At 43.2% G+C, this 19,593-nt stretch overlaps 1 protein-coding gene across 1 annotated transcript in view; it reads right to left on the bottom strand.

Annotated features, from left to right (window-relative positions):
* Positions 1–19,593, bottom strand: part of LOC139578744 (phosphatidylinositol 3-kinase regulatory subunit gamma) — a 306,191-nt gene that overhangs the window by 189,212 nt on the left and 97,386 nt on the right. The window lies entirely within an intron of this gene.

Raw genomic sequence — 19,593 nt, 5'->3', positions numbered from 1 at the left:
GAGGCAGTGCTGCCTCCCAGTTTAATCACAGCTAATGAACAGGCTCTGGGGACCTCAACCAGCATCATTACACCACTGCTGCCCAGTCAGACTACAGGGGATTGGGACCAAGAAATCCCCACATCAATTCCCTCTCACTCCCTAACTCTTGTTCTGCTCTCTCCCTCCCTCTATTTCTTTGCTGCTATCTCTTTGAGGGCTCTATTTTAACAACTCAACGGTAATCTAAGGGCTGTCGGTAGCGCTATAGGTCCGTGGGTGTGTCAGAAATATTTTTGCTATTTTCACAGCCATTATTATGAAAGCAATAGCGTGAAAGGGCTGGGTTATGATTAATAAACAAGTTGTAGGTGTGACGAGGGCTTGGCCACTCACTGGCCAATCAAGGTGTTCAATGGCTTAATACTACATGCGTGTCTTATGTTCTGACGGTCTTTGCATTATCATCAACTTCAATTCGCCAGGGGGCATGGAATATTCTCATCCATTGTGGCTGGATACTACAGTTTATTAAATAGCATAGGCTACAGTAACGAGTGATAGCAACAGTAAACGAGTATACCATTTAGAAACCTTTTATGGGTAGGCTCCTTGGCTAATGCATGGCAAGATAAGAAAGACACCAGACACATTGCTGTTGAACCAGATGTTGTTATAGTAGGGTAAGGGTAGCCTACTATAAGAGCTCATATAAAACAGGTCAATTACCAATCCTGGGATTGAAAATAGAAGAGTGCCGGCTTTAACAGGTAGATATTGCAAATTAGTGTGCGCTTGACAATTGTGCTAGATTAACGCCAGCTGAAAATAGAACCCTGAGGGCCTGGACCATTCTCTGCCTTTCGCATTCCCGGAATTTCTTTCTTCCTTTTATATCTTGCTACCTCCCTTTGTTTTTGTCTCGTTCCTTCTCTCTCTCTCTCTCTCTGGCTACCACTTACTCTCTGCTCTATTGGGCCTAGAGAATACAAGTGAGAAGGCTATCTCTTCTCTCACTCTCTTCCAATTCCCCCCTATCTCCCTCCTATCCCTTCTCTTCTCCACACCCCTCTCTCCGAATACCTGCCAGCTCTCAGAGTGGAGATGTGGCGTCACAAACAGCTGTTTAATCCCCTCCAGAAAGGATTAGCTTCCCAACACTTCAGCAGGGCCAGGGCAGGGGCACACCAGGCCAACTCCACCCAGATCAAGTGTGACAGTCGTAGAAAACTGACAAGGACTGACCCCCACTCTGGCCCTGGATGGATGAGGTGAACTTCAGGCAGACAGAATTTCTGTCTTCCATTCAAGTTGTCTGTGTAACAGAGGGAGTTGGGAGGTGGTCTGGCTGTGTGTTTGCGTGCAAAAGAGAGGACAGATTAGTCTCTTTTCTATTCTTGGTTGGGGTGTGCGTGTCAGAATTTGGGGTCAATTCCATTGTCCTTTATAATGTTTTTATTATATATTTTTAACCCAGGCAAGTCAGTTAAGAACAAATTCTTATTACAACGACATCCTATGAACAGTGGGTTAACTGCCTTGTTCAGTGGCAGAACGACACATTTTTACCTTGTCAGCTCGGGGATTCGATCTAGCAAACTTTTGGTTACTGGCCCAACGCTCTCACCACTAGGCTACCTGCCGCCCCAGGAATGTACAATGGGGTCCATAATTATTGCTATCCTTGATAAAGATGAGCAAAAAAGACTGTATAAAATAAATAATAAATAATATATTTGTAAAACAACATCTATTTTGTTTGTATTATTATAAAATAATAACGTTTAAAAAAATGTTGATCATACAATATAACTCAATACTGGTATTATTTGTTTTGTTCATCTTTATCAAGGGTGACAATATTTATGGCCTGTTTTTCAATTCCGACTTCATTCCTAATCCAATCCCAGAGTTGAGTGGAATTGAAATGACATTGACCTCAGTACCACTAGTGTGTATTATCATCATCATCATCATCATCACTATCCATCTCCCACACACACAGACTTCTACCTTCAAACCCCCGATACATTATGTAGAAGACAGATAAGCTAGGTCTGTTGTATATGTTTGACTGGCTTAGCATTTAATAACAAACATTTCAACAAAGACCACCCCCTCGCTGTACACACACCCACAAACACACCCACACAAAGACACGCATACACACGAAGACACCCCCCCCACTCACTCACTCACTCACTCACTCACTCACTCACTCACTCACTCACTCACTCACTCACTCACTCAGTCACTCACTCACCCCCAAACACACAACACAACGATCAACTATTACTATACATCTCTGATTATTGGTCCAGCTGTCCATCTGATCTATTGACATATTTGGGGTTATTTTTCTAAGCATCGTCCCAAAGGAGGTCTGCTTGCCTCTGAACAAACAAATCCATACCAAGTAGATATTTCTCCAGGCCTCATATCGATGCTCTGCTTTCAGCCTCCCCATCGCTAACACACTCTTTTAGCTCATCAATCAGGCTTGACTCTCCTCCTCACACACACAACACACACACACACACTGCACACAGGCGCCATGACGATTGAATCAAGTGTCAAATCCTGCCACCAGCCCAATATGGGTCTGCCCTCTACTATTGATCCACCTTAAGTTCATAGTGATAGTGACTCCAGTCACCCAAGTCATAGACTGTTCTCTCTGCTACCGCACGGCAAGCAGGACCGGAGCGCCAAGTCTAGGTCCAAAAGGCTCCTTAACAGCTTCTACCCCCAAGCCATAAAACTGCTGAACAATTAATCAAAAGCCACCCAGACTATTTGCATTGACACCCTCCTACACGTACAAATTACCTACATGTACAAATTACCTCGACTAACCTGTACCCCTGCACATTGACTCGGTACAGGTACCCCCTGTATATAGTCTCATCATTGTTATTTTATTGTGTTACTTTTTAAAGTTTATTTAGTAAATATTTCCTTAACTCTATTTTCTTAAAACTGCATTGTTGTTTAAAGGCTTGTAAGTAAGCATTTCACTGTAAGGTCTACACCTGTTGTATTCGGCGCATGTGACAAATACATTTTTTATTTGATTTGATATGCACTGTGATCCAGGGCCATTCTTAAAACAAAGCCTTGACGATAACCTAGCTAGTCACCAGCTCCTGATAACATTGGGTTGGGGGAAGGTGGTGTGTGTGTTTGCAAACATACTTGTGTGTCCATATGTGTATATACAGTGGGGAGAACAAGTATTTGACACACTGCCAATTTTGCAGATTTTCCTACTTACAAAGCATGTAGAGGTCTGTAATTATTGCCCAGCGACAGCCCCGAAACCTGAAGGATCTGGAGAAGGTCTGTATGGAGGAGTGGGCCAAAATCCCTGCTGCAGTGTGTGCAAACCTGGTCAAGAACTACAGGAAACGTATGATCTCTGTAATTGCAAACAAAGGATTCTGTACCAAATATTAAGTTCTGCTTTTCTGATGTATCAAATACTTATGTCATGCAATAAAATGCAAATGAATTACTTAAAAATCATACAATGTGATTTTCTGGATTTTTGTTTTAGATTCCGTCTCTCACAGTTGAAGTGTACCTATGATAAAAATTACAGACCTCTACATGCTTTGTAAGTAGGAAAACCTGCAAAATCGGCAGTGTATCAAATACTTGTTCTCCCCACTGTATATGTGTTTGTGCCAATTTTTGTGTCTACTACGTGCAAGTGATGATCAGTCGAGCCTAGGGAGGGAAGGTTACATGGGTGAGAGGGCGAGAGGGCGAGAGGTTTTTCATGCAGGGTCACATGATAGTATAGGTATAGGTCCTCGTGAAACAGGTTCTCACAGTCTCACTGTAGAATTAGATGTTCATCCACATTCTTCAAACTTCACATTTCTAAGTTCAGGCACTCATTCTCAATGGTTAAGGTTTAGATTGGGTTAAAACAAAAAATATATAACATGTGTCCACAACTGGGATCAAACTACGCAACCTTCTGACCCTGAGTCATGGGATTACACCCATCCACAACGCTCTAGCAAAACCCAAGACTACTACAGCCCTCACCGTTGCCTCAGGACATGGATAGACGTCCAATTTAGACGTCAGTCTTGAATGATCTCCCTACCTTGCGACAGGATTAGCTGTGTGATCTCCAGTGAAGCCTATGTAACCCCTTGGTGACCTGAGAGACTCAGATTGCTGTAAAGGTTAGGGTGGTTGGATTGTGTTCTCTTTAAATGAGACTGACCGAACAGGGACCCAAAGCCTTCACCCTGACCCACAAACGTAAAGGTCGCAGGCAGCCAGCTGTGCGATGGGCTATCCAGCTGGTCGTGTCATGCGGTTTAACCTTTCCACAGGTGAGTTCCAGATATCTCTAACGGTCGACCCAGCGTGAGTTGTTTTATGCACGTGATGTCAGAATGCACTCACTGTTCCAAAATGTGATTATTACCGGCCCACGCGCCCAACCGCCAGGCCACCAGCCCTCCAAGACCCCCCCCCCCCCCCCTCAGTTCCCCAAGAGCTGCCCCTCAACCATCCTAGACCCCCCCACACAGTCCCCCCCCCCGAGAAAATAAGATACAATTTTATTTTATTTTATATTCTATTCCCCACGCTCAATACGCTCCCCCCGAATAACCAAGAAAGTCAACAAAAGAGAAAAAAGAGAAAGACAAAGGAAAACAAAACAACAAAACAACAATGCAAAAATCAAAAGACATCAAAGCCAACAAAAAATCATAACAGCAAGGCCAACAAAAAATCATAACAGCAAGGCCAACAAAAAATCATAACAGCAAGGCCAACTGAATGTTTCAGTGCATGTATGGCACTATGTGTGTGTGTTCGTGTATGTGCACCTGTGTGCATTTGAATGAGTGTGTGTGTGTATATGCATGTGTACAAACACCTGCACGGCATCAGCCTCAGGCAAACCAGCATTAGCTGTAAAAACATTGCCCCTCAGTGTCATTCAAACATACTTTTCGTTGTTTTATTTGGACTTTTATCTTTGACTGTCATTCAATCCCCCGCCCAGCAACTCCACACCCACTTGTCTTCAATTCCACATCCCAACCCTCAGCTTCCTTCAGCCCATCCCACCTATCTCTGCTGGCCACCCTCTTTGGATTTTTACACACCATATATCTTTCAACTATGCTGTGATGTTTAACATACAATTTCAATCTATGTAATCGAATAGAATCCACAGATTGCGAGTTGAAGATAAATACTTTTAGAAGAGTATTAGCATAATAGTAATCGACTGAGCCGGTCTCTCCAGATCTCCCAACAGTACTATTTCTAGGGACAATTTTAGATCAATGTTATGCATTTTCAGCCATTCCTGAATCAGAAACTGGCGACCTGAGGGCAATACCAAAATAAATACTCTATTGATTATGTATCCTCACAACAAAATCTGCAGAGCTTCGATGATTGTATGCCCCAAATATTCAACATTTTGTTGGTGGCAAGAATTCTATATAATCATTTTAGCTGAAAAGTATGAAGTCTTGAATCTTGAGTCGTTTTATATATCAACTCATACAACCTGTACCATGGAATCGGTGCATCAAAAATCTCTTCCCAACTATTTTTCAATCTGTATAGCACAGCTGTCAAGATCCTGGTCCTCAAATGAAACTGGTATACTTTCCTATTTATGCTCTTTTTATTCCGCCGCCAGTTTTTTATATTGGGCAGACAGACAAGTTCCCTACCTCCTCCCGCTGTCACCTGCCTCCTCCATTTTTGGGGCAATGCTGTAATCAATTGGTTGTACTCTTGGATTGAGCAGACCTTCCTCTACAATTCTGATTGTAACTCCATGAAAGACATAACTCTACCATTCCAATTTACAATATCATTTAAGAACAAAATATCCTTTTCAAACATCTTTCCCATAAATACAGGTATTTTATCAACCAGCACATTTGAGATCAGTCATAATATTTGTTGCAATATTTCTTCTATCTTTTCAGGGGGATGAAATTAAAATTGTAGCCAACTCTGCAATCCTTGTTTGAAAAATAATTTTCAATAATTTTCAATTAATCGAAAATGAGACATGGCAATCTGCACATAGGCAAAAAGGCCATTTTAAAACAATGGATTAGCTTTTCTTAGTAATCTACTTGAGAACCATTTAGGGATCTTGTCACTTATATATTTTATGATATGAATACCAAGTATGTCTACTTCACCGTCAGCCCATTTTATAGGTAAACTGCAGGGTAATGTCAAAGTTGTATTTTTTTAAAGATCCAATACGTAATATTGTACACTTATCATAATTAAGTTTGAGTCCAGAGAGTCCAGAAAGGTTATGTAGATCTTCAATGAGACATTGCAGGGATCTAGCTTACGGACTTAATATAACAGTTGAGTCATCGGCATACATGGACACCTTGGATTTCTAGTCCTCTAATGTTGTTATTGGATCTGATTTTAATAGCTAGCATTTCGATGGCCATAACAAATAGATATGGTGACAGTGGACACCCTTGTTTAACTCCTCTTGACAATTCAAAACTCTCTGAGAGTTTTACACCTGGGGTTGCTATACATTACTTTACCCATTTTATAAGAGAATCACTGAAATTGAAAAAAATCCAGGCATTTATAAATAAAATCCAGTCTTACTTTATCAAAGCCCTTCTCAAAATCCGCTATAAATACCAGGCCTGGCATCTTTGACGTTTCATGATGTTTTATTATTTCTAATAGTTGTCGTATATTATCTCCAATTTATCATCCATTTAAAAAACCTGCCTGATAAGGATGAACAATCTCTGGTAAAACCTTTTTAATTCTGAGAGCTATGCACTTCGCTAGTATTTTTGCATCACAACATTGAAGTGTAAGATCTTTATATTTGCCATCAGGGTCTTGTTTTAATAATAGTGAAATCAGACCTTCCTGCTGAGTACCTGACAGACTACCATTTCTATAGGAGTAGTAAAAACAAGCTAACAATGGAGCTTTGAATATTTAAAAAAAACTTGATACATACAGTTGAAGTCGGAAGTTTACATACACTTAGGTTGGAGTCATTAAAACTCATTTTTCAACCACTCCACAAATTACTTATTAACAAACTATAGTTTTGGCAAGTCAGTTAGGACATCTACTTTGTGCATGACACAAGTCATTTTTCCAACAATTGTTTACAGACAGATTATTTCACTTATAATTCACTGTATCACAATTCCAGTGGGTCAGAAGTTTACATACACTAAGTTGACAGTGCCTTTAAACAGCTTGGAAAATTCCAGAAAATTATGTCAGGCTTTAGAAGCTTCTGATAGGCTAATTGATAGGCTATTTGAGTCAATTGGAGGTGTACCTGTGGATGTATTTCAAGGCTTACCTTCAAACTCAGTGCCTCTTTGCTTGACATCATCAAGGGAAAATCAAAAGAAATCAGCCAAATTGTAGACCTCCACAAGTCTGGTTCATCCTAAATGCCTGAAGGTACCACGTTCATCTGTACAAACAATAGTACACAAGTATAAACACCATGGGACCACAAAACCATCATACCGCTCAGGAAGGAGATGCATTCTGTCTCCTAGAGATGAACATACTTTGGTGCGAAAAGTGCAAATCAATCTCAGAACAACGGCAAAGGACCTTGTGAAGATGCTGGAGGAAACCGGTACAAAAGTATCTATATCCGCAGTAAAATGAGTCCTATATCGACATAACCTGAAAGGCCACTCAGCAAGGAAGAAGCCACTGCTCCAAAACCACCATAAAAAAGCCAGATTACGGTTTGCAACTGCACATGGGGACAAAGATCGTACTTTTGGGAGAAATTTCCTCTGGTCTGATGAAACAAAAATAGAACTGTTTGGCCATAATGACCATCGTTATATTTGGAGGAAAAAGGGGAGGCTTGCAAGCCGAAGAACACCATCCAGACCGTGAAGCACGGGGGGGCAGCATCATGTTGTGGGGGTGCTTTGCTGCAGGAGGGACTGGTGCACTTCACAAAATAGATGGCATCATGAGGGATGAAAATGATGTGAATATATTGAAGCAACATCTCAAGACATCAGTCAGGAAGTTAAAGCTTGGTCGCAAATGGGTCTTCCAAATGGACAATGACCCCAAGCATACTTCCAAAGTTGTGGCAAAATGGATTAAGGACAACAAAGTCAAGGTATTGGAGTGGCCATTACAAAGCCATATAGAACATTTGTGGGCAGAACTGAAAAAGCGTGTGTGAGCAAGGAGGCCTACAAACCTGACTCAGTTACACCAGCTCTGTCAGGAGGAATGGGCCAAAATTCACCCAACTTAATCTGGGAAGCTTGTGGAAGGCTACCCAAAATATTTGACCCAAGTTAAACAATTTAAAGGCAATGCTACCAAATACTAATTGAGTATATGTAAACTTCTGACCCACTGGGAATGTGATGAAAGAAATAAAAGCTGAAATAAATCATTATCTCTACTATTATTCTGACATTTCACATTCTTAAAATAAAGTGGTGATCCTAACTGACCTAAAAAAGGGAATTGTTACTAGGATCGAATGTCATTGTGAGAGAAAAAAAACTGTTTAAATGTATTTGGCTAAGGTATATGTAAACTTCCGACTTCAACTGTACCTCTGTATCCCATCAACTGTACCTTGATAGCATACAGCCATCAAGCCCTGGGGTTTTTCCAGACTGAAAGGATTTAAAAGCCTCAAAAAGTTATTCCTCTGTAATTTGGATTTCGCACTGATCTTCCTGTACATTTTTATTTTTATTTTTTATTATTTGTATTATTTGGAAAGAATTCCTTACTGTAATCGTCATTCAGTGGGTGAGGATGAGACGGAAAAGAGAACATCTGCTTAAAATATTTAGATTCCTCTTTTAAAATATAATTCAGAGAATCATAGACGACTCCATCTTCAGTAACGACTTTCTGCAAATAATTTTTTTTGTGTTCTAGTGTTGGAGATTCAGGAAGAAGTTGGTGCATTTTTCTCCATATTCTATCCAGTTTGCATCATTTTTGTAATAGATAACATTAGATCGTTCTTGAATAAGTTCCTCCAGTTCTTTTTGTTTTACCTGCACTATAAGTTAATGTTTTTCCCTTGTTAGTCTTGACTCTTTAGCCAGAAACAGATTTTTTTATTATTTATGAATATTAAATTAATGACCTCTGAAGGTACATTTAGAGGTAACCTAAACAGTAAGGGGATTTGCTGAACCTGTATTATACTGGAAAAAAATCTGTTATAAATTATTTTGTCATAGTTAAAAAATTGTGAAAAACCAGAAACCCATTTAATCCAATATCAAGTAAACTGGAAAAAAAATCCCTGATCTCTTTGAACAAGACATTCGAGCAAGCTCCCCAAAAAAACACAGATAATCAACATGTAGCCTACCCATTAGCTATTTACATACATTATTGACTGTCACATTAGGTGGCTCAGAGAGCAAGGCATGAAGTGACACTAACTGATTGGTGTAGAGGGCCTGTGATACTTCTACCCCTGACATCCTAGTCATCCACCTTGGTGGAAACGACATGGGATACACAAAGGGGATGGCACTGGTGTGGCAGATGAGCAGATTTAGAGATGGTCATCCACATGTTAACTGGGAAAACAGTGGTTTTCTCTGATATAACACAGCGGAGGAGCTGGATGTTCCAGTGGGACCAGAAGATAAACAAGTGAACGCATTTCAGGGAACACAATTCTCCACCCTGCCTTTAAGCAGTGTGTCCCGGGTATGTACCGTAGGGATGGAATACATCTGACGGATGAGGGCAATGACATACAGTGGGGAGAACAAGTATTTGACACACTGCCGATTTTGCAGGTCTTCCTACTTACAAAGCATGTAGAGGTCTGTAATTTTTATCATAGGTACACGTCAACTGTGAGAGACGGAATCAAAAAAATCCAGAAAATTACATTGTATGATTTTTAAGTAATTAATTTGCATTTTATTGCATGACATAAGTATTTGATCACCTACCAACCAGTAAGAATTCCAGCTCTCACAGACCTGTTAGTTTTTCTTTAAGAAGCACTCCTGTTCTCCACTCATTACCTGTATTAACTGCACCTGTTTGAACTCGTTACCTGTATAAAAGACACCTGTCCACACACTCAATCAAACAGACTCCAACCTCTCCACAATGGCCAAGACCAGAGAGCTGTGTAAGGACATCAGGGATAAAATTGTAGACCTGCACAAGGCTGGGATGGGCTACAGTACAATAGGCAAGCAGCTTGGTGAGAAGGCAACAACTGTTGGCGCAATTATTAGAAAATGGAAGAAGTTCAAGATGACGGTCAATCACCCTCGGTCTGGGACTCCATGCAAGATTTCACCTCGTGGGGCATCAATGATCATGAGGAAGGTGAGGGATCAGCCCAGAACTACACGGCAGGACCTGGTCAATGACCTGAAGAGAGCTGGGACCACAGTCTCAAAGAAAACCATTAGTAACACACTACGCCGTCATGGATTAAAATCCTGCAGCGCACGCAAGGTCCCCCTGCTCAAGCCAGCGCATGTCCAGGCCCGTCTGAAGTTTGCCAATGACCATCTGGATGATCCAGAGGAGGAATGGGAGAAGGTCATGTGGTCTGATGAAAGAAAAATAGAGCTTTTTGGTCTAAACTCCACTCGCCGTGTTTGGAGGAAGAAGAAGGATGAGTACAACCCCAAGAACACCATCCCAACCGTGAAGCATGAGGTGGAAACATCATTCCTTGGGGATGCTTTTCTGCAAAGGGGACAGGACGACTGCACCGTATTGAGGGGAGGATGGATGGGGCCATGTATCGCGAGATCTTGGCCAACAACCTCCTTCCCTCAGTAAGAGCATTGAAGATGGGTCGTGGCTGGGTCTTCCAGCATGACAACGCCCAGAAACACACAGACAGGGCAACTAAGGAGTAAGGAGTAAGAAGCATCTCAAGGTCCTGGAGTGGCCTAGCCAGTCTCCAGACCTGAACCCAATAGAGCATCTTTGGAGGGAGCTGAAAGTCCGTATTGCCCAGCGACAGCCCCGAAACCTGAAGGATCTGGAGAAGGTCTGAATGGAGGAGTGGGCCAAAATCCCTGCTGCAGTGTGTGCAAACCTGGTCAAGAACTACAGGAAACGTATGATCTCTGTAATTGCAAACAAAGGTTTCTGTACCAAATATTAAGTTCTGCTTTTCTGATGTATCAAATACTTATGTCATGCAATAAAATTCAAATTAATTACTTAAAAATCATACAATGTGATTTTCTGGATTTTTGATTTTTAGATTCCGTCTCTCACAGTTGAAGTGTACCTATGATAAAAATTACAGACCTCTACATGCTTTGTAAGTCGGAAAACCTGCAAAATCGGCAGTGTATCAAATACTTGTTCTCCCCACTGCATTCCTTGAAAGTTGGTATATCCAGTATACACCGTACACACCTCCGTAGTAACAAGACGGAGAAGGGTGCAATTGCGGCCCGCAATTCGGGGCGTCTTGCATGTGGCCATTTCTGCATCTGCAGGAACCCCTGATACTAGTCTGTTGTTTTAGATTTTGGTCTCTGAGTTTCTGATACTGATGACACACATTTTTTGTTAAGATTCAAGTGTGTCTTACTGTCTTACTTGGACTTGAGTTGCTTCACAAGGTATAATAAAGTAGGCGTTCAACATAACTTTTTCCGTGAATAATGACAGAGTTTTTCCCCACAACCCTGGTTCTGGTTTCCTGGTTCTAGTAACTGTCCCTAAGTTCCCGGCACTGTTGTCAGTGTCACTAACCGTACTGTATGTTGTATAAGCAGTAATCTACTGTTGGCTGTAACACAGGACACTTCTAGTAAATTCGACGCCCTCTCAGAGAGGAAAATATCGGTGAAGACGACAAGTCTCATTCCTGCATGTCAGTATGTGTGTGGGTGTGTGTGACTGCCTGTGGGTGTGTGTGACTGCGTGCGTGTGTGCGTGAATTCATTCACTTCTCTGTCTACCCATCTGTCCTTGACGTGCTGTTCAAGTATACAGGTACGCGTACACACTAGGCCAGTGGTGATGATTGTGAGGAAGGAAGTGCTGAGGGTTAAACAGTGAGGTCTGAGGCTGAGGAGGACTGGAGCCAGGACAGGACAGGGCTAGAGCACCCAACACAGAAAAACACACAGCGCACCCCAGTACCAGAACAATAAACAGTCAGAACAGCATCTAACATAGAACAGCACCACAATGCCAACTGGCAAAAGTGAATGAAGGAGAGAGAGATGGTGATAGAGGGAGAAAGAATAGGGAGGGAGAGGTAGAGATAGAGGGATAGAGATAGAGAGGGAGACATGTTGGGAAACCGAGAGGAAGCACAGGGTATGAGAGATGGATAGATGGAGGGGCAGATTGAGAAGGAATGATTCACGCTCAGTCTTTCTCTGCTCTGTCATAAGAGGCCTGACTCCAAGAACATTGGACTGCTGCTGCTCTGCTCGGAGGTGACATCATCACCAGAGAGAGAGGGAGAGACGGATGCTTTACCTCCACTCACACCACTGAGTGGAAGATAGCAGGAGGTGAGAGGACAAGTGGAAGTGGAGGGGAGAGAGGGGAAAGGGTTAGGACAAAATGTCAGAGGTACAAACTGCAGCAGACTAATTGGAACAGAGTGTATAAAGTGTTACTGGGAGGATAGGATTGTGGGAGAATTTGGAGTGGGAAAGGACAACCTGATACACAATTATGCCACTTTTTAGGGTAATGGTCTATCCATACAATATCCACCCCAGTACAGTGCTACTCTGCTTACTGTTTCATCAGGAAGCAACACATGAGACTGCTAGCTTCTAGCTGAGCACTAGAATGTGTGAGGAGTGAGAGCCCAGCTTTCCAATATGATATAATAATGTATTAGGGCTGATAGGAGTTAATGACAGGAGAGAATGACTAGAAGAGCCTCTCACGTCTCCGTCCAGGCTGACTAAGGAATTATACTGCTGAACAAATAGGCAAACAAATCGACAATACCACTGAGAGAGAGGCATCGCATCATCCCCTTCCCCGCAGGGGCGGGCTTTAACAGCGTTAAAAGGAAGGAAGTCGTAGCTCGCTTGGTGACAAACCACCGTTCCCTTTCTGTTAATCACACAGCTTTAGTTAAACGACTGCCATAAAACAAAAGGCGTACGTACGGTAGCTAGGTAAAGGAGGTAGGTAATATGGCTGTGGTCTGTGTACGAGCTTAGGCAGCAGAAGAGCAGCTAGGAGAGAAATCCCCAACTGACTGTAAAACCAACGCTGGCCTCTGGTAGGTTATCGACGAGTGCATACGGCACACGGGTGACACCACCTGAAGCCAATAGGAGAAGAGGAAGGAGTGGAAGAAGTGGTTTAATTTGCGTTTTCCTGATCTTAAATGGGTCCTGTCACAGAAGTAGGGAGGGGAAAAAGGAATGGTGATGAATGAGTGAGTGAAAAAAGAGTGGGTGAAGAGGCAGAGAAGGTGGGACGAAAGGGGTGAAGGTGTGACGTGGGTGTGTGTAGGCTCTCTGTGTCTTCATTGGGCATAGAGGGTGTGACTCTGTTCCTAGGCATCGTCCAGGCAGGGTGGATGCCGAAGAGGAGATGAGGCGGTTCGGGTGATTTGGTAAAACTACAGATCCCAGTCCCAGGGTTTATTCAGAAAAAATACAGGTGGCTGTGTGTGAAACTATGAGTTGAACGTGTAACTATGTACGTGTGTGTGCGTGCTTGTGTGTGTCTGCTATTTCCAGGAGTAATAAGGAGAAATGTCTTAATCTGTTGTTGTCTAGTACTGTCTTTTTGCTAGCTAGGGCCATCTACTTTAAGTGCTGTCTGTCTTCCCAGAAGCTTACTTGGTGTGTGAACTTCTGACTGCTCATAACTTGCAGCTGATTGTTGAAATCAACCAGGATTAAGGGGCAGGGCAATTTGTGATTGTTGTTGTTTTGGTAATCAGTGGCTGTATTGAAGGGGGAGTGGTTTCTAATCTCCTATGCAATCAGCAATTAGTACCGGTAGGCATGCTCTTCACCTCTATTAGGCAATTAGCGAGTTCTGTTAGTGCGTCAGTCTCTCCTGTTTTTTTCAGCGGTTGTTTTTTCTCATCTAATTGTTCTGCAGAGTTTGAGTGTGTGTGTGTGTGTGTGTGTGTCTGTGTGTATGAGTCATCCTCTCCAAAACTGTTCTCACTCTATGCCAGAGAAGTTGGCGGCTGGATGACTGCATGCATGTAATCAGCGTGATTCATATACCAGGTCTGTTACCATACCGTGCAGCTAAAACAACAAGGAGTGTGGGCATCACTTAACCAACAGTGTTGGGGAAGCTACTCTGAAATCATAGTTTACCAAACGACCAATTACTTCACACTGGAAGAAGTTAAGCTACACTCAAACTACCCTTAATAAAAAATATAGTTTACTTAACTAAAGCTACTTTGACAAAGTAGTTCACTACATCCAAACTAATTTGTGAAGAATTGTAACATCTAAATCCGAAATGTCATAGACTACAAATTGCAAGAACAGATCACTCTGGAGTCAGATGATAACAGAATGTGTAATTTAGCCTATTAAACACCAAAAATATGTTTAAAGTGAGAATTAGGAAGAGCTGATATTCTTGCCTACTTCACCCATATTTTATTTTATATTAAAAAAGTTGTGTGTAGTTCCAGTAGTTAGCTACACCGCTACATTGCAAAAAATGTAAAACACTACCATGATTAGAATTTAGTTCAACTACCACCAAGCTACTGCAAAATATAGTTTATTACTCCCCAACACTGTGAACTAACAGCTAAAAACAGCTAGCTGTCACTATGTTAACGCCCGTGCCATTTACCAATCGGCAGTCTGCTCAATGAAGTAATGGTTCTAGACAGGTTTCTGTGAATGCTTGACTCTGTGAGCCTTCACGACACACACACACACACACACACACATATATCACACACATAAACTCAGCAAAAAAATAAACGTCCCTTTTTCAAAGATAATTCGCAAAAATCTAAATAACTTCACAGATCTTCACTGTAAAGGGTTTAAACACTGTTTCCCATGCTTGTTCAATGAACCATAAACAATTAATGAACATGCAACTGTGGAACGGTCGTTAAGACACTAACAGCTTACAGACGGTAGGCAATTAAGGTCACAGTTATGAAAACTTAGGACACTAAAGAGGCCTTTCTACTGACTCTAAAAAACACCAAAACAAAGATGCCCAGGGTCCCTGCTCATCTGCGTGAACATGCCTTAGGCATGCTGCAAGGAGGCATGAGGACTGCAGATGTGGCCAGGGCAATAATTGCAATGTCCATACTGTGAGACGCCTAAGACAGCGCTACAGGGAGACAGGACGGACAGCTGATCTTCCTCGCAGTGGCAGACCATGTGTAACAACACCTGCACAGGATCGGTACATCCGAACATCCGATCACCTGTGGGACAGGTACAGGATGGCAACAACAACTGCCCGAGTTACACCAGGAACGCACAATCCCTCCATCAGTGCTCAGACTGTCTGCAATAGGCTGAGAGAGGATAGACTGAGGGCTTGTAGGCCTATTGTAAGGCAGATCCTCACCAGACATCACCGGCAACAACGTCGCCTATGGGCAAAAACCCACCGTCGCTGGACCAGACAGGACTGGCACAAAGTGCTCTTCCCTGACGAGTCGCAGTTTTGTCTCACTAGGGTTGATGGTCAGATTCGCATTTATCGTCGAAGGAATGAGTGTTACACCGAGGCCTGTACTCTGGAGCGGGATCGATTACGAGGTGGAGGGTCCGTCATGGTCTGGGGCGGTGTGTCACAGCATCATCGGACTGAGCTTGCTGTCATTGCAGGCAATCTCAATGCTGTGCGTTACAGGGAAGACATCCTCCTCCCTCATGTGGTACCCTTCCTGGAGGCTCATCCCGACATGACCCTCCAGCATGACAATGCCACCAGCCATACTGCTCGTTCTGTGCGTGATTTCCTGCAAGACAGGAATGTCAGTGTTCTGCCATGGCCAGCGAAGAGCCCGGATCTCAATCAAATTGAACACGTCTGGGACCTTTTGGATCGGAGGGTGAGGGCTAGGGCCATTCCACCCAGAAATGTCCAGGAACTTGCAGGTGCCTTGGTGGAAGAGTGGGGTAACATCTCACAGCAAGAACTGGCAAATCTGGTGCAGTCCATGAGGAGGAGATGCACTGCAGTAGTTAATGCAGCTGGTGGCCACACCAGATACTGACTGCTACTTTTGATTTTGACCCCCCCTTTGTTCAGGGACACATTACATTTCTGTTAGTCACATGTCTGTGGAACTTGTTCAGTTTATGTCTCAGTTGTTGAATCTTGTTATGTTCAAACAAATATTTACACATGTTAAGTTTGCTGAAAATAAATGCAGTTGACAGTGAGAGGACGTTTCTTTTTTTTGTTTATATATACAGTGGCTTGCGAAAGTATTCACCACCTTGGCATTTTCCTATTTTGTTGACTTACAACCTGGAAATAAAATATATTTTTGGGGGGGGTTTTATCATTTGATTTACACAACATACCTACCACTTTGAAGATGCAAAATATTTTTTCTTGTGAAACGAAAAAGAAATATGACAAAAAAACTGAAAACTTGAGCGTGCATAACTATTCACCCCCCAAAGTCAATACTTTGTAGAGCCACCTTTTGCAGCAATTACAGCAGCAAGTCTCTTGGGGTATGTCTCTATAAGCTTGGCATATCTAGCCACTCGGATTTTTGTCCATTCTTCAAGGCAAAACTGCCCCAGCTCCTTGGATGGGTTCCGCTGGTGTACAGCAATCTTTAAGACATACCACATATTTTCAATTGGATTGAGGTCTGGGCTTTGACTAGGCCAGTCCAAGACATTTAAATGTTTCCCCTTAAACCACTCGAGTGTTGCTTTAGCAGTATGCTTAGGGTCATTGTCCTGCTGGAAGGTGTTCCTTTGTCCCAGTCTCAAATCTCTGGAAGACTGAAACAGGTTTCCTCAAGAATTTCCCTGTATTTAGCGACATCCATCATTCCTTCAATTCTGACCAGTTTCCCAGTCCCTGCCGATGGAAAAACATCCCCACAGCATGATGCTGCCACCACCATGCTTCACTGTGGGGATGGTGTTCTCGGGGTGATGAGAGGTGTTGGGTTTGCGCCAGACATAGCGTTTTCCTTGATTGCCAAAAAGCTCAATTTTAGTCTCATCTGACCAGAGTACTTTCTTTCATATGTTTGGGGAGTCTCGCACATGCCTTTCGGCGAACGTGTTTGCTTATTTTTTTCTTTAAGCAATGGCTTTTTTTCTGGCCAATCTTCCGTAACACCCTGCTCTGTGGAGTGTACGACTTAAAGTGGTCCTATAGACAGGTACTCCAATCTCCTGTGTGGAGCTTTGCAGCTCCTTCAGGGTTATCTTTGGTCTCTTTGTTGCCTCTCTGATTAATGCCCTCCTTGCCTGGTCCATGAGTTTTGGTGGGCGACCCTCTCTTGGCAGGCTTGTTGTGGTGCCATACTCTTTAAACATTTTAATAATGGATTTAATGGTGCTCCGTTGGATGTTCAAAGTTCCGGATATTTTTTTATAACCCAACCCTGATCTGTACTTCTCCACAACTTTGTCCCTGACCTGTTTGGAGAGCTCCTTGGTCTTCATGGTGCCCCTTGCTTAGTGGTGTTGCAGACTCTGGGGCCTTTCAGAACAGGTGTATATATACTGAGATCATGTGACAGATCATATAACACATAGATTGCACACAGGTGGACTTTATTTCTTATTAGATGACTTCTGAAGGTAATTGGTTGCACCAGATCTTATTTAGGGGCTTCATATCAAAGGGGGTGAATAAATATGCACGCACCACTTTTAAGTTTTTATTTACTTTTTATTTTTTGAAACAAGTAAAAAAAAATCATTTCACTTCACCAATTTGGACTATTTTGTGTATGTCTATTACATGAAATCCAAATAAAAATCAATTTAAATTACAGGTTATAATGCAACAAAATAGTAAAAAACGACAATGAATACTTTTGCAAGGCACTGTATATACAGTATACAGACACACACACACACACATGCACTCTGTGGCCATCATGATGTTCATTGACTATACCTCAGCCTTCAACACCATAGTACCCTCCAAACTCATCATTAAGATGAGCAGCCCGCCCTGTGCCACTGGGTCCTGAACTTCCTGACGGGCCGCTCCCAGGTGGTGAAGGTACGAAACAACACCTCCATTTCACTGGTACTCAACACAGTGGCCCCACAAGGGTGCCTGCTCATCTCCCTCCTGCACTCCCTGTTCACCCGTCACTGAGTGGCAACACAGGCCTCCAACTCAATCATCAAGTTTGCAGAGTTTACACAACAGTAGTAGGCCTGATTACCAACAATGACGAGACAGCCTACAGGGAGGTGGTGAGGGCCCTGGCAGAGTGGTGCCAGGTAAATAATCTCTCCCTCAACATCAACAAAACGAAGGAGAGGTTACCTCCCTATCCACATCGACTGGACCGCAGTGGAGAAGGTGAATAGCTTCAAGTTCCTCGGTATACACGTCACTGACAATCTGAAATGGTGCACCCACACAGACAGTGTGTTGAAGAAGGCGCAACAGCGCCTCTTCAACTTCAGGAGGCTGGAGAAATTTGGCTTGGCCCCTAAGACCCTCACAAACTTTTACAGATGCACAATTGAAAGCATCCAATCGGGCTGTATCACCGTCTGGTACGGCAACTGCACCGTCCGCAACCGCAGGGCTCTCCAGAGGGTGGTGCCGTCTGCCCAACACATCATCGGGGGCACACTGCCTGCCCTCCAGGACACCTATAGCACCCGATGTCACAGGAAGGTCAAAAAGAAGAGGTGTGTTATCTTTTGTCCTTTGCCAAAACTGTAATTGTTTACCGCGTGCGTTCGTTTCCTGAGTGAGTTTGAGACTTAGTGTTTGCTGTTTTTTCAAGTGTACTGTGATCCTGGGGCTACCGTTTCTCAGTAAAGTATTATGTTTATCCTTAACCTCGTCACAGTCAGACTGTTAAGTAGCCATCACTAGCCAGCTACCACTGGCCTCTCGGGAACTGGGAGAGGACCTCGAGTCGCTGATAATGCTGGCAATCAGGATTGACAACCGCCTCCGAGAACGGCATGAGACAGCGCCATTTTGACATCAACCCAGTATCCTTGTTTCCTGAGCACTCCAAGCACCCCAAACCCTACATTAAGGAGTCCATGCAGCTGGGACGCACACGTCTGAGCCCACTGGTGTATGACAGGCGCATGCGTGAAGGCTGTTGCCTCTACTGCAGAGGTCTCAGCCATCTGCGTGCTATGTGCCCAGAGCTGACGGGAAATGCCAGGGTTTGCCAGTACAAGGGGAGACCCTGATGAGTTGTGCAGTTTCCTCCCGGTTACCCAGTCATCGTCTGTCACTACCCCCAACCCTCTACTGGGACAACTGTCAGCACCAGATTCAAGCCTTTGTGGACTCCTGGGCCGCAGATAATTTCATTGATCAGGACTTCGCCAGAGAATTACAAATCGCCTGCGTGAAGTGTCCCATCCCTCTGCAGATTCAAGCCCTCGATGGATATCAGACCAA

Source organism: Salvelinus alpinus, chromosome 6 (genome assembly GCF_045679555.1).
Source record: "Salvelinus alpinus chromosome 6, SLU_Salpinus.1, whole genome shotgun sequence".
Classification (NCBI taxonomy): domain Eukaryota; kingdom Metazoa; phylum Chordata; class Actinopteri; order Salmoniformes; family Salmonidae; genus Salvelinus; species Salvelinus alpinus.
This window is presented reverse-complemented; position numbering and strand designations above follow the sequence as displayed.